At 41.3% G+C, this 16,861-nt stretch overlaps 1 protein-coding gene across 2 annotated transcripts in view; it reads left to right on the plus strand.

Annotated features, from left to right (window-relative positions):
* Positions 1-4,061: 4,061 nt before the first annotated feature.
* The window catches only part of LOC110500448 (ras and Rab interactor 2), a 46,324-nt gene continuing 33,524 nt past the window's right edge, over positions 4,062-16,861 (plus strand). For both annotated transcript variants that reach the window (XM_036957880.1, XM_036957881.1), the window contains exon 1: positions 4,062-4,283. The gene's annotated coding sequence lies outside the window, so the exon portion shown is untranslated. The remainder of the gene's footprint in view (positions 4,284-16,861) is intronic.

Raw genomic sequence — 16,861 nt, forward strand, 5'->3', positions numbered from 1 at the left:
CTGTGATTAGGAGTCCCATAGGGCGTGCACAATTGGACCAGCATCGTTCGGGTTTGGCCGGAGGGGGGGGCTTTACAAGTAAGCCATCATTGTAAATACGAATTTGTTCTTAACTGACTTGCCTAGGTTAAATAACAAATTGAAAGGTTTGTTGATTTTTCTCAAAAAAAACGAATTGTTGCCTAGCTACTTAATGTCCCTCATGCTAGCCTTTACAGCCACATATCACAAGAGAAACGTACAAATTAATATTATCGATATGGCCAGCATTGTAGACCATTTCTCCCCTCTTGATGCAGATTTAACTCATCTCGAAATAACAGAGAAATACTGTGAAAACCAGCGTGCTGCAAACGCTAACAAAAAGGTTTTGTCCTCACGCACTGCAGCGCCAACTGCACCAATCTGCTGAGCAGGATTAGAGCTCCGCCCCAAGCATGGCATTTGATTGGGTTGACGTTTGCGAGGCGTCACTGATTTCTGCCGCGTTCAAAACAAAACTCATTTGACGTCAATGATTTTCAGGTCGGAAAGTGGGAGCTCTAGAAAGAGGCCGGAGTTGTAATTCTAAATTGGATGACCGTTAAAACGATTTTACCCAGTAGGAGCTCGTGGTTTTGAACGCTCGGAAGTCGGATATTTCCGAGTTCCCAGTTGTTTTCAACGCGGCACTACACCGGGTTCTGATCCTCTTCAGCTGATTTCTACCATGGGACTTCCCCAGGCTTCCGGTTATAGGAAAGCCTGGTTCACGACAAGGATCACCCATCTAATGTGCAATTGCGTTGTTTCCTGCCATTAGTTCAGCTAGCGCATCCCCTTATCTAAAAATAAACTGTTGTCAAACAGGCAGTGCTATTATGAGTCCTTGGGACGTCCTACCCTAATGCCACGTTCAAACACTGGGAACTCGGAAATCAATTCAAAGGGCTTTATTGGCATAAGAAACGTATTGTAATGACCTGGCTAGATTATAAATGAGCACATCCAGACAGAAGATTGCGTTAATACATTTCTGGTTTATTAACCAAACTCAACACAGGCTATTGTCTGGCCTTAGCCCACGCCAAATAAACAAAGGAAAACAGTGACCCATCACTTGTTAAGACCAGATGTAAAGAGAGAGAACAATGGCTAAGCATGGTCTTAAATTTGTGGTGCCCCCCCCCCCCCCCCCCCCCCCCCATGAATGGCACCCTATCCCCCATGTAATGCACTATATAGGGAATAGGGTGCCATTCAGGACGCTCCGAATAGCCAGAACAGCTGCAGTAGCACATCCTCATCCCCCCCAACCCTTGTATTGAATTTGATGTGAGCAATGTTCATGTCCTTGCTATCAGTCAGAGTGAGAGACTTCTACCCCAGCGTTCAGACTGAATAACATCAGTTTCCTTTTATTTCATACTTCACACTGTGTGTGAGTGCGTGCGACGTGTGTGTGCTCGGGGCTCTCTCTGTCAGCTCCAGCTGACTAATTAATAACCGGCTAGATGGGTTTGGTTTCTCAGCCGCTGTCTGTGTGTGTGTTTGTGTGTGCGTGCCAAGCACGAAGCATCAAGCTGGTTATTTTTCCAGTCAGTGGATATGGAGCCCAGAGTGATCTACTGGCAGGGAAGGGGAAGAGAGTGTGTGAGTCCCAGATGCCACCCTATTCCCTAAATAGTGCACTACTTTTGACCGGTGGCCATTTGAGACACAGCAGGTTCTGGTTCTGTCCTGTCATGGCACAAACCCGGGGAAAGTTTACTGTTGGACACATAACATTGTTATTAACATCTGGGTCTGACTGGAGGTTACTTGGTGGATGGAGAAAAACTTTGATTGTTCTAAAATAAAAAGAGACTGTATACAACGACATATACTTTTGTTCCATTCAAATGTCATATCTTATCCATATGCTGTTACATTTGCCCATGGCATCCTAATTGGCTAAGAAAAACATATTCAATACTAATAACTAACTTACAGGTGAAGGTCAGAAATCATTAGGCTGTTGAATGTACATACAGTTGAAGTCGGAAGTTTAAATACACCTTAGCCAAATACATTTAAACTCAGTTTTTCACAATTCCTGACATTTAATTAGAGTAAAAAATCCCTGTTTTAGGTCAGTTAGGATGACCATTTTATTTTAAGAATGTGAAATGTAGAATAATAGTAGAGAGAATGATTTATTCCAGTTTTTATTTCTTTCATCAGATTCCCAGTAGGTCAGATGTTTACACTCAACAAATGTTCTATAGGATTGAGGTCAGGGCTTTGTAATGGTCACTCCAATACCTTGACTTTGTTGTCCTTAAGCCATTTTGCCACAACTTTGGAAGTATGCTTGGGGTCATTGTCCATTTGGAAGATCCATTTGTGACCAAACTTTAACTTCCTGACTGATGTCTTGAGATGTTGCTTCAATATATCCACATCATTTTCCTCCCTCATGACACCATCTATTTTGTGAAGTGCACCAGTCCCTCCTGCAGCAAAGCACCCCCACAACATGATGCCACCACCCCCGTGCTTCACGGTTAGGATGGTGTTCTTTGGCTTGCAAGCCTCCCCCTTTTTCCTCCAAACATAACGATGGTCATTATGGCTAAACAGTTATATTTGTGTTTCATCAGACCAGAGGACATTTCTCCAAAAAGTATGATCTTTGTCCCCATGTGCAGTTGCAAACCGTAGTCTGGCTTTTTTATGGCAGTTTTGGAGCAGTGGCTTCTTCCTTGCTGAGCGGCCTTTCAGGTTATGTCGATATAGGACTCATTTTACTGTGGATATAGATACTTTTGTACCCGTTTCCTCCAGCATCTTCACAAGGTCTTTTGCTGTTGTTCTGGGATTGATTTGCACTTCTCGAACCAAAGTACGTTCATCTCTAGGAGACAGAACGCGTCTCCTTCCTGAGCGGTATGACGGCTGCATGGTCCCATGGTGTTTATACTTGTGTCCTTTTGTTTGTACTGATGAACGTGGTACCTTCAGGTGTTTGGAAATTGCTCCCAAGGATGAACCAGACTTGTGGAGGTCTACCATTTTTTTCTGAGGTCTTGGCTGATTTCTTTTGATTTTCCCATGATGTCAAGCAAAGAGGCACTGAGTTTGAAGGTAGGCCTTGAAATACATCCACAGGTACACCTCCAATTGACTCAAATTATGTCAATTAGCCTATCAGAAGCTTCTAAAGCCATGATTTTCTGGAATTTTCCAAGTTGTTTAAAGGCACAGTCAACTTAGTGTATGTAAACGTCTGACCCACTGGAATTGTGATACAGTATATTATAAGTGAAATAATCTGTCTGTAAACAATTGTTGGAAGAATTACTTGTGTCATGCACAAAGTAGATTTCCTAACCGACATGCCAAAACGAGACATTTGTAGAGTGGTTGAAAAACGAGTTTTAATGACTCCAACCTAAGTGTATGTAAACTTCCGACTTCAACTGTATACTTTATATATTCTAGCTATAACAATAACATTTATACCATACGTGTCTTAAATGTGGTATATTGCGACCTCCAGCGGATGAATGAGGGATTACAATGTGTAATCTACCCATTACGCACCTATCTATGTCTCCAAAACCTCAATGTGCGCCGCGCTGCGCTCGACTAGTGCTGCATCCCTTTTTAGGACACGACTTTTCCCAATCCCCTGCAGTACTATGCATAATCAACTTCAGATGTGTGTACACATTTTTAAAGACATATATGCGTCCAGAAATGAAAACTAACGCATGCATTATTACAATTTGGATGTCCACCCATCCTTATGTTACCTCACCTCTCCGAATTAACAACTAGACAACAACTACATATATTTAAAATTAGTAGAGGAAGATACTAATCATCTTTATCTTTATTGAAGTCATCATTATACAAATTGGATGCAAAAGCCGACCGCCTACATTTAAAAGGAGTACAGGCACATTCTCTAGGTGTAGGACACAAAATACTTGGTTTATATTTTACTAGTTCTATAAAATGTGAACAAGGAGGGGAGAGAGAGAGCGAGTGGTTTGAGCGGACCTTTGGGGAAACAGTCCGTCCGTGGGGGGATTGGAACACAATCACTACAGAACTTCTCACGCTATGATACAACGGCGCATTCCCGAAAAGACCATTCACAGCATGGCACTCACTGAAAGAGAGACTTTCGCCAAAGGGCAAATGTTGCGGTTATCTGTATCCCCAAATCCCATGGATTTTTAACTGAACAGGAAAAAACACCCAACGAACATCAAGTTAAGCATCTTAAGAAGAATATAAAAAATAGGATAGCAGAGGTAAGTAATTAAATGTAAGTATGTGGGGGCACCTTTGAACTGCTCTTTCGAAATCACCTGAAGTGCCATTTATGCCTGTTTATTGTCAGACCTATCGTTACGAAAGAGAAGTTACGGGGAATTGGTAATTACTCGAACTTACTCAGTCGGAACTGCCACGCGCATCATCATGGGGGTGTAATTATATTGTTCATTATTTTTCTTCCTCGCTCTCAAGAACCGTTCCTTCCCCAATCTTCATGCCCGGAAACTTAAAGTCGCGTTGGCGGTAATTGTTTTGGTGGACACTGGACAGTAGGCTACCTCTCAGCTATTTTCAGTAATTTATGCACACTTTGTGTCTAACTTTATCTATTCCAGGCCACTATAATCATCTATGAGTCATGTACAATAATTGTTGGTTGTTTTTTGCTATTATTGTTGTCACATTACGAAAATAGCTGTCTGATGGCACACACAGGTATGGAGCTTCAGACCTGTATCCTTGTCTATTTGATAATAAACTATATATACAAAAGTATGTGGACACCCCTTCAAATGAGTGGATTTGGCTATTTCAGCCACACCGTTGCTGACAGGTGTATAAAATCGAGCACATAGCCATGCAATCTCCATAGACAAACATTGTCAGTAGAATGGCCTTACTGAAGAGCTCAGTGACTTTCAACATGTCACCGTCAAAGGAGGCCACTTTTCCAACAACTCTGGAGCAGTGGAAACTTGTTATCTGGAGTGATGAATCATGCTTCACCATCTGGCAGTCTTACGGTGTTTCCCTGATGCCAGGAAAACGCTACCTGCCCGAATGCATAGCGCCAACTGTAAAGTTTTGGTGGTGGAGGTCTGGGGCTGTTTTTCATGGTTTAGGCTCCTTAGTTCCAGTGAAGGGAAATGTTAACGCTACAGCTTACAATTACATTCTTGATGATTCTGTTCTCCCAACTTTGTGGCAACAGTTTGGGGAAGGCCCTTTCCTGTTTCAGCATGACAACACCCCCGTGCACAAAGCAAGGTCCATACAGAAATGGTTTGTCGAGATCGACGTGGAAGAACTTGACAGGTCTGCACAGAGCCCTGACCTCAACCCCTTCGAACACCTTTGGGATGAATTGGAACGCCGCCTGCGAGCCAGGCCTAACTGCCCCAACATCCATGTCCAAACTCACTAATGGTCGTGGCTTGATGGAAGCAAGTCCCCGCAGCAATGTTCCAACATCTAGTGGAAAGTCTCCCCAGAAGAGTGGAGGCTGTTATAGCAGCAAAGGGGGAACCAACTCCATATTAATGCCCATGTTTTTGGAATGAGATGTTTGACGAGCAGGTGTCCACATACTTTTGGTAATGTAGTGTACATGTAGAAGTATAAGGAAATGGCCAAATTTAAGCAATCTGTTCTGGATTGGTAACCAAATAAAACAGGACTGTTATTCTATGGTATCACTCATTAAAATAGTGTGTGTTACATTGAAAACAAACAACCAACAGTGATATTTTGGACGTCCGCTGTTCAGGGACATTCAGCAGGTGAAATTGAAATTGAATTGTATTTAACCTCTGGCTTCCTGTGGACTGATTTTGTGCAACCCAATACAATTGAAAGCAACATTAGTATATGTAAATATACCCGCGTTGCTAAAAAATAGCTATGGAATAGCGTGCCCATCCCAAATGCCTCTACTTTTGACCAGGATCTATAGGGCTGGTGCTATATAGGAGCCATTCCATTCAGACTGGCTATTGTCTCTGTTCACCGGGTACCTCAGATTGTGATTTCACACGATTGGATTGTTATATAAGTTTAGCAGAGTGCCATCCTCCTCTCATCCATCCTGCCTGTCTGCGTAGGAGGGCCTCTACTGTTCCACCTCTCCTTTCTATCGTTGCTGTAAAAATCCATGTACATTTGATGTGCTTGAAAAGGTTTTACTCTGCTCTGCATCATGGTGTGAAACATCACTCTGACCAAAAAAAAAGTCATTTTGAAATCAAGTTAATACACTATAATTGATCGATATTGAGCATCTGTCACAACGTATTTTTGTCATATGGAGAATGAATGTGCGGGTTGATGTTATGTTAATATATGGAGAGGCATGTCAACCCCTAGAGTCCCTGTGTGTGTGTGTGTGTGTGTATTGGGGGAGGATGGGGCTTGATCCCAGCCTGTTTTGAGGGGGTGGAGTGTGAGTGTGATAGCAGTGTGAAAAGGCATAATGCTGATCTCTCTCTCTCTCTCGCTCGCTCGCTCTCTCTCTCTCACACACACACACACACACACACACACACACTACAAGTGGTGCCTCCATGAACACTCTAGTGTACTGTACTCTGCTGTACTCTGACTAACACACAGTATGGCAACCCCACAGTCACCTACTGATGACATCATCATAGCCATGGCTGATGTCACACCTACCACTGTAGTTGGAGAGCCAATGACTGACTTTTTTTTAAAGTCCCAGTGCAGATTTTCCACATTATGAGGTTAAAATAATATTGTGAAAATTATGATAATTCCCTTTTAGTGTAAGAGCTATTTGAAAAGATCACCTGAAATGTCTGCCTGTTTTGGTGGGGTGGAGTTTTGGCCTGCCTTGTGACATCACCAGTCAGTAAAGTAGTTAGTAGACCAATAAGGAAGGGAGTTCCAAAACGCTCTGCTAATAACAGCTAGTTTTCAGTTTTCCCCTCCCCACTCAGACCACTCCCAGACAGTCATAGCAAAATTCTTGTGTGAGAAATGTCTCTGCTCAGAAGCTTTGTTTCTTTTTTTTTTACCATTTTAATTGGAAACAATCACAGTAAGGTACTTAATTGTGTCCCAGAAATGATTTGATATTGAGCTAAAAACGGCTACATTGGACATTTTTAACCTTTCTTTAACCAAGAAGTCCCATTATCAAGGGAGACCAGGCCAAAAAGTGCATCTCAATAAAAAACACAGATCATTCAACAGGGTGAATGAGGGAGGTTACAAAATGTTCATACATTCTCACTTTCTAGTGCTTTTCCTATCTCTATTCCTCTGTACATTTATTTTCCAAAAAATCATTACTATTTCTGCGAGGACTGAAACTTTCCTAATATGTCCTGAAAAGCAATTTTGAAAAATGATTTGTTTCAGATAAATATAATATTCACTCTCACTCCACATCAAGTCAAAATCATGTGACATTATCCTACAGTCCATTTTTTTGTTGTTTTATTGTTCCAAGTGCTTTAGAGCCCATCCCTGTCCATCACAGTATTATTAATTGACTAAGTCATAAGATAGAGGTCTGAACATCCATTAACTGTGAGTTTTGAGATATGTCCACCCATCACTTAGTGACACATAACTTTATCTCAAGGGGTCTGTTGGCTATTTTCTCCCTCTCTTAACACAAGCGTCAGCCAGGCAGCCTGGTCCGTTCTGAGCGCTAAGTAAGAGGGGGAGGGGGGTTTGTAATGACTGCATATGGGGCTGTCGTCACTGATCCAGGACCCGTTTATAACTACAAGTGCCTCAGCCCTGTCCTAGGCCCTTGGATGGAGAAAAAGCTAACCTGATCATAGATCAGTGCACCGGGAAAATGTATCGTCTACACACCATAATCTGTTATGAGCTTCTCTTGATCAAAAACATTGACACACCTACTCACTCAACTAGTCTCGCTCACTCGTTCACTCAAACACAGATAACGATAATAGATGTTAGCCAGCTATCAATGAAGATTTAAAACTGTTGATCTGATGAGATACGCTGAGATGGAGTTGGGTACTTATCATCACAATGCCTGGTTGGTCTGAATCACTGTCCTAGCCGTTGGCCATTTCAGGTCTAAAATTATGAATATTCACAGTTATGCTAGCAGGTCTTCTCTCCTTGCTACTTCTCCCACAGCCTAAGGGATGGTCTGACTCACTCTGCTACTGCTGCCTGCCTCCCTATCGCTCTCTCTCTCTCTCTCTCTAAATTACAGAAAAGTCCATGTTACAAGAAATGGAAAACAAGACAAATAAATTAAATGATCTTCGTAGAGGTATTGCATATGAGCGCCCCTCCTCACTCTCTCTTTCTTTCTCGCCTGTCACTCTTCCCTTAAACTCCCCAACAACAGCTCTATATTTCAGGCACTCAAAACAGACACCTGTCTGACGGACCCCTTTCCCCCCCCTACTCTCCTCACATACACACACAGCGGAGTCACACATATGGCTTTGACTTAATTGGCTAGAAAGTGATGACATCCAATGACACCCGATCTAAAGATGGGCAATTCCACGGTAACGGAATTGCGCTGAGACTCAGATGTGTCACTTTAAATGTATGCCAAACAAAGAACATTTGACAAAAACACATTTACTAGAAGAATGTTTGTAAAATTTCCCTCTGCTTTTTGAGTCCACCTTTTCCAAAAAACTATCTGCTCCGAATGAAGATTCAACAATGTCTGCAGATAGAATGATATGATATGACGTGACACCTTGACTTGAGCATTGAGCCTTTTGTTATTGAACGACAGTAAGTGAAGGGGATTTACATCCAGTCATGGAATTGCGGTAACAGAATTTCATCATGGGTCACTGATCTGTACTACACAGAAACACATATTTATGGATATGAATGTTATTCTCTTCTGTATCCTAAATATGTACACAAAAGTATAAATATGCAATATCCTCCTTTGCATATTTGAGTATTATTCTACACACGGGCTATTATTTTAATTAGCTTTGCCCCCAAACAAGACCAAATTTGGTTGGTCCAAAACTGAACCAATCATAGATGTCTATGTTTCACAAGTTTGGACAAAGTACAGCTCAGTAGAGTACAGCACAGAACAGTAGAGTTCAATAAAGTACAGTAGAGCATAGTACAGCAGAGTACAGTACATTAATGTCCTCAACTCTAGTGTGCTCAACTGTGTACTGAACTCTACTGTACAGAACTCGACTCTACTTTTCTTTCCTGTACTGAACTGTGCTGTACTGAACTATACTCTGCTTTTCTTAACAGTGTTGTACTGTGCTGTCCAAATTTGTAAAGCCATCTGTAGCCCATTCGATTGCAAAAATGTTTGATTTTTTGAATTTTAATCACTTAATAATTCATAAACAGAATTGATATCAGTAAAAACAGTAACTAATTGATAGGTCTACCTTTACTTTCATTATCGTCTCTCATGAGGGAGAGAAATTAGAAAAGATCTTAAAGATATGTGGGTTTTTGGTAACGGAATTTCAAGGTACCACACAATGTATCTTAAACTTACAGAAGGCAGAGCATTTCTCCAAAACGAAATCATAAGTGTTGATATTAGTTGGCAGGGATCTTCAACATTATTTGGTTTTGATGTATTTCTAATACGTTTTAAGACTTTTTTTTGTAAGATGCCTTTTCCATCCGTTTGACCAGAAATCAAAGCATTTGCTTTATTTTTATTTTATTTTTTGGGAAAGTGGTTGAAAAATGTATATGCCTTAATTTCTCAAATATAGACTCTTGCTTTCATTTGAGTCCCAAATTGATATGCTCTTATAAACCACATTGGTGCTCACGGGCCCATTTACATGAAAATGACCAGATATCATGTAGTATGTCCCTATTCTGACGAGCAGTTTCACTTTACCCTCTCCGTAGTCAACGGATGACTTCGCCATTATCATCCCCCAGACATTAGAAAGCCTGCATTGTTATTCAGAACGTATTCTCAGTCATCATAAATTAACATTATTCCAGAATCTACTGTTTACACTCCAAATGTCAGAGTTCCAGAATAATAAAACAAGGTACTTCTACCAGGTGCGTTCCACTCTATTCCAATACGCTGTAAATAATACTCAAGTGTCTCCCTCATCTTCTCCCTAACTGCCAACCGTATTCTCCATGCCTGACATTCACTGCCAGATTTTCTTATTCTCTCTCTTTCTTCCCTTCCTCTTCTCAGCCCCCTCGTTTCCTTTCCTCTCTCTCTCCTCCTTCGCTGTCACTGCTGCCTGCTGCTCACTTTCTCACTGTGGTGCCGTAGACAGACATGCGTCTCTTCTTGGTCTCTCCCGGTCTCCTTTTCAATCTATCGCTCCACTTCTTACATTCCCTCGCTTCCCCTGGGGGTCTCCCCTACCAGGCCTGCCGCGCTTTCATCCACGCGCTCTCTTTTCCTCCTCCCTCTTCAGACTCTGTCCCCCTCGCCTCTTCTCCCTCGTTAGCAAGCTAGATCTCTGCATACGGTACCAAACTGCTCTACAACATCATCCTGTCGACCTCTGTTGAAGAGTGGAAACCACTTTAAGTAGATTATATGCTTGTCATTGTTCTCTGTCAATCACATTTTCATATAGACCAGTTGGCTACCCCCTCCGAAAATCAAAAATGTAATATGGATGCCAATGTTTTGTTCTGGCTTTGTGCACACACATGTGCTCTACTTCCCGTCTGGGGCAGCATGGTGCCCATATTGCAAGGCTGATTAGATACACAAACAGGTGTGAAACACAGACTGGTGTGCGCGCGAGTGAGAACACGACATTGCAATCCATGTTTGGTTTTGATTTGGAGAGGGGGGTGTATCATGTAAAAACTGGATTAAATGGCATAGTCTTGTGACGGTGAGGCGTTCTTGTGCGCTTTTGAGTAAATTGTGTCATACCAACTTTTTAAAACTGTTCCAACTGTCATACCAACTTTTTAAACATTTCTAGTCTGGTTTTAAATATGCCTAAAAGTGCAACATGTTCCCAGAACTGTTTGTGCTTTTGCCTACTCCATTGTCATTGTTTTTGCATTAACATTCCATTAGGAGTTGAAAGCAGAAATAGACTGGCACCCAGGCTGAACAAGTGCCCAATTAGCTGTGTAATTAGAGGGAAATACTTTTTCTTCAGTTTGTGCATTTATTTTCGACTGCCTACTTTGTGTTTGTCATGTGACTGATGCTCCACTCTTGCACGTCTTCGTTCTACTATGAGGAGCGTCCGCTAACATGTGCGTTTATATCCGCGGTTGCTACCCTTTTTCCCGCAGGTTTTATCATTTTGGTTATGTGCACCCCTGTTTGTTGAGGCAATGTATTTCTACCTGGTTTTGCCGCTGTTCTGTAAACTCTGAAAATGATTTTGTTTTAATTGTAGCCTAGCCACTCCTGTTTATTTGACCTTTTCTGCCTAAAGGATTATTTATCCTAACCACTGCTACCATCACAACCATTAGTTTGTGAATGAAACCACAGTTTTTGCACTGTCATTATTCTTTCCCTTCCTGCCTGGACTCGTTCTTTAAATGTTATTTTTATTTAACTAAGCAAGTCAAGTTTTATTTACACTCACGGCCTGCCCCGGCCAAACCCCAACCCAGACGACGCTGGGCCAATTGTGCGCTGCCCTATGGGACTCCCAATCCCTGCCGGTGTTGTAATACAGCCTGGAATCGAACAAGGGCCTGTAGTGACGCCTCTAGCACTGATATGCAGTGCCTTAGACCGCTGCGCTAGTTTTCATTATAAAATGCTAGCGGCCATGACTGAAGCCAGGCAAACAAGAGTTGTCATATGGGTGTGGTTTTATGTTGACGTGTCATTCAATCACAACAAACAAGTGCAGTAGTGAATACAGCGAGGTAAAATAAACTAGCGTTTGCTTTGGGAGAGAACAAAGTTTTGAAGTTGAGGACTTCTCCCCTGACTCACCCATCTCAACATGGTCAGCTAATTCAGTTCTATGTGTAGGCTAAAGCGTGCGTTGACCATGTGTTTAACCAAGATGACAGCATCTTGCTAGCATAGCTTGGTGATAGCTGTTTTGTGTTGTTGTTGTTTTTTAACTTGGTGATGGCTGCAGCGGGCAATCCTATCTGGTTGTTATTTTTTCTGTCATCCGTTATGGCAAGAGCCAGTATCTGGAATGTGTTTCATAAAACACTCGTTTACAACGCCTTGCTACGAAAGTATCTTGCAAATTAGTTTAAACGTTTCATCAAAGACGGTAAAGTATGAAGCTAAAAGTGCTTCTCCAATAGAAATCCCCGATCACACTTGTAGGCGAGGTCATACCGACGAGGCTCGCTAAACTCATGCATAGAAAACGGTCTAACCGTCGTCTAGCGCCGAACTGCGCGTGTGCAGGCCGTCAAATCAAAGCCACTAATTCGATAAAAGTTGTTTTTGACAAAAATGAAAACGTGTCAGTTTGTCGCTTTCACAAGGTTGGAGTAATAACATGTTCAACTACTTAAGACATTGGCTCAAATTTCAAGACATTTCAAGATTTCAAGAAAATGAACAACTAAGGAATACTTTTTTTTCCTCAAACCCCGGCCTGGTCTGTTTCTCAAGCTTTCCTGGAAGTATGGGGTTAGGAACTCTGGTTTCATCACGCCATGTAAATACATATTACCGTGGAAATGATACAAACTACTGAGTGTTGAATGCCCGTGGTCTTCAATCAGCTCAAATGTCCAACAGCATAATATTCTATAATGTCGTGAACATTTTTTTTTTTTCATTTGTTTTGTATTCTATCAGAAGAAATACATACTTGACTTTCAGAAAAACATATTGGTCAAGCTCAGGCACTTAAATCCTAATAAATATAGGCAGGTTGTTCACACATGGACCATGGGCTATTTCACACCTGTTAGGGACATACACAAAACTATCTGAAAGTGTGTTAACAATGCATGTATATATCTAGAGTTAGATTTTCTAAGACATCAAATGTCCCTTACTTTATTCCGTTAATTTATTTTCTTCAAATAATTATAAATCAATGATTATTGAGCAAAACATGTTATTTTCAGAACCTGGGCTTGCTTCATGTGCATCACATTTTTTTGTAACAGAATTTGGTCAATATTTTTGCATATGTAGTTGACCCCTTCTATCTCTACAAATTACCACAAAGATATGCATAACATTTGATGGTATTGTTCAATTATGATTTTAAATGACTGACCTAACAGGGTGGGATAAAGCATAACAGGGTGGACAGCCACCCAGCCATTTTATGAACTTTGAAATCTGTGAAATGGTAAAAAAAAACAAAAAAACATTACATTTATAATTAGAACAACTTTCTATTTATTTAATTTCAGTTAAATGTTTTGTCTTTTTAAAAACATTGTCAACCTAAGTTTGTAAAACAACATAAAAACAGATTATTAAAACACGTGTATTAGAACAACATAGCTAGATGTAAAACAATTGGAATCTTTTTGAAAATCACTGTTAGTTAAAGTTGAATGACACTACTCATTTTGCTAAAAAATTCAAACTCCACGGTTCAAGCTTAATAAAATGGTTATTCAAAAAGTTTTCAACAGCATTTATAAAATATGTCATACATAAAAAGATACATTAACCTTTAAAAAGTTCCCCACTTCTTCCCTCTCACCTCCTTGCCACTTCACTCCCTTCCGAAACCCTTTCCACATCACCCCTCTCTCGCCTTTTCTCCACTCCTCCACATACTGCAAGTCCCTTTGCTCCAGTTGTAGCTCAATTGTTTCCAAAGTGGTCCTCCAAGTACACTTTTCCATTTGTACAGACCTTTTATTAAGTGCCTGTGGCGCTGGGATCAGGCATACTACCTGGTGGTCAGAGAACCAGCTGATGTCGTCGCGTTGGCTTGGCCAGAATATATGTTTTATTCCATTATGGTGCATGCACCTGGATGTTATCCTCCTCCACATCTGTTATGATTCCTGGGTATGGCTCATTGTCGTAGCACACCACATACCACTGACAGAAATGCTGAGAGTGAATGGCCTCTGGTCGCCTCGGCAGCTTCTAGAGTTGATATTGGATCCTTCGGCAGCTTCTAGAGTGGATATTGGAGCCTCGGCAGCTTCTAGAGTGGATATTGGAGATCTCCAGCTTCTAGAGTTGATATTGGAGATCGGCAGCTTCTAGAGTGGATATTGGAGCCTTCGGCAGCTTCTAGAGTGGATATTGGAGCCTAGGCAGCTTCTAGAGTGGATATTGGAGATCTCCAGCTTCTAGAGTTATTGGAGATCTCCAGCTTCTAGAGTGGATATTGGAGCCTCGGCAGCTTCTAGAGTGGATGTTGGCACCTCTGCAGCTTCTAGAGTGGATGTTGGTGCCTCGGCAGCTTCTAGAGTGGATATTGGGGCCTCGGCAGCTTCTAGAGTGGATATTGGGGCCTCGGCAGCTTTTAGAGTGGATATTGGAGCCTCGGCAGCTTCTAGAGTGGATATTGGTGCCTCGGCAGCTTCTAGAGTGGATATTGGGGCCTCGGCAGCTTCTAGAGTGGATATTGGAGCCTCGGCAGCTTCTAGAGTTGATATTGGGGCCTCGGCAGCTTCAAGCGTTGATATTGGAGCCTCGGCAGCTTCTAGAGTTGATATTGGAGCCTCGGCAGCTTCTAGAGTTGATATTGGAGCCTCGGCAGTTTCTAGAGTGAATATTGGGGCCTCTACAGCTTCTAGAGTTGTTTATTTTAACTCAAAGCAGGGACAGGCCATGACCCCTCATCTCTTTGGCAGAAACAGGTTATGTTTCTGTACTTGATGTGACCTGGCAACACACTTATCACTTGATGCATCTTCATTGTGCCTTTCACTGCAGTTTTTGGACGATAAACACCCACGGATGTAAAGGCTTCCCGTTGGTGCCGCAACCCAAAATGGCCTGAAGGTGCAAAAGAAAGAGTAGGAGATCGAGCCTTCCCCTGTGTAGATTCTTCCTTGGTTGTCAGCAAACTTTTTTTTTGCATTTTCTGTTTGTTTCGCGTGACCATTTGTTTCTTCTCTGTAGTCATGCGACTCACATCATCCCTTCTCGGATTCAGCAGATGCGCGGTTTCTCTTCGCCCACACAAAGGTACAAAGATCTCCATCCAATCCAGCCGTCTTCTTTTAAAAACCTAGAGTAGTCTGGGCGAGCCTTTGCAGTCGGTATTGCTTCACTATGTTCCCATTAGTTACTCTTGCAATCATCTGCCTCTTCTTTTCTTTTATGGTGTTGCAATATTTAGATCTAATGTTTCGACCAATGATGAGTGCAACAGAATGAATATTCTAATGGTTGGATGGACAGGATGATGTCTCAGCATGGCATTCACTTTTGAGTCTTTCTGGCCTTTTCTTCTCTCCATTTTTTTCCCTTAACACACCTCTCTCTCACTGACTCATCTGCTATCCTCCTTTTCCCTGTTTCTCTGACATCTGTCTCTCTTTCTCAAAATACTTTAGTATTTTCCCTGGGTCTGCATCACGGTGTGCTCGGTAACACCGCTGCATTTCAGGAGCCCTGAGCGATGATGCCATTCCCTAACAAATGCATGTAACCGTTTTAATATCTTATAACACACACACACACACACAGGAGGCTGCTGAGCGGAGGGCGGCTCACAATAATGGTTGGAATAGAGTGAATGGAATGGTATCAACCACATCGAAAACATGTTTGATGTGTTCAATACCATTCCATTTATTCTGTTCTAGCTATTACTATGAGCCTGTCCTCCCCAATTAAGGTGCCACCAGCCGGCTGTGATACACACATATATAGTTGCTAATTACATTACAATTTAATTATTATAATTTCATATACATTGCAATGACATATATCACATATGTCAGTAGTCCTATTCATTGTAATGTAATTAGAAACAAATGTATCTAAATATATATGTATTATATAAATATTGACATAAGTAATTCATTTTCTAGCTTTTTTGACTAAATTTCCACCCTGTTAGATGCATGCATATCCCTAATATGGAACTTAACAGGGTTCTAATTTGGAGGCTAAGTTAGCCATAGCATTGTGAGTGATCAAGATCCCGCTAGCATAATTGTTAACGCTGATCATTTTGTACTTTTCTGTCAAACATATTTTGAAATTCTAAAATTGAATAACATGTTCATCTAATGTAGCCTGACAGGGCAGAAATATTAGAGTGAGACATTGTTACGGGAATGATGTTCTCAATGTTCATAACCTAATTCAATTAAACTACTCGGTCTGCAACCCAGAATTTGTAAGATACTGGTTGAATTAAACAGACAGAGGCCCAGCTAAAATAGTCAAAATGTTTATTAACGAGAGCGCTGCTTCATTGTACAAAACCATTCATTTTATACTAGCTCCTTACGCACATACTTTCACACACAAACAGAAGGTATCCTGTTCACATACTGTCTCCCTACCCAACCGACATAGATTATGAAGACCGTGAGAAGCACTCCCTGTCCTCCCCCAAGATCAGGGATGCCGTGAGAAATACTCCCTGCCCTCTCCCAAATCTCTCAGTGGCCCCCAGCCAAGGTCGGCACCAAATTTTGCTCAGACAGTCTGTGTTTAAGATACTATAAAGTCATTTTGTACAGAGATATTGTTTTACCCTAATTCTGACTAAAACTACACACATCATTAATAATAATTGTATGATCCTAATCAATTTCATACAATCATATGGTTTCAGGGTGGAATATTCTAATCATTCATTTAAACATATAAATTCCATTAACAATCCACCCTTAATGACTAAATAATACACACTGATACCTCAAATACTATATGGAAACATAAATGCTACACAAGAATAATTCAAACCAATACATGTATGTACATTCGATA

The sequence above is a fragment of the Oncorhynchus mykiss genome, chromosome 21 (genome assembly GCF_013265735.2).
Source record: "Oncorhynchus mykiss isolate Arlee chromosome 21, USDA_OmykA_1.1, whole genome shotgun sequence".
In the NCBI taxonomy this organism is placed as follows: Eukaryota; Metazoa; Chordata; class Actinopteri; order Salmoniformes; family Salmonidae; genus Oncorhynchus; species Oncorhynchus mykiss.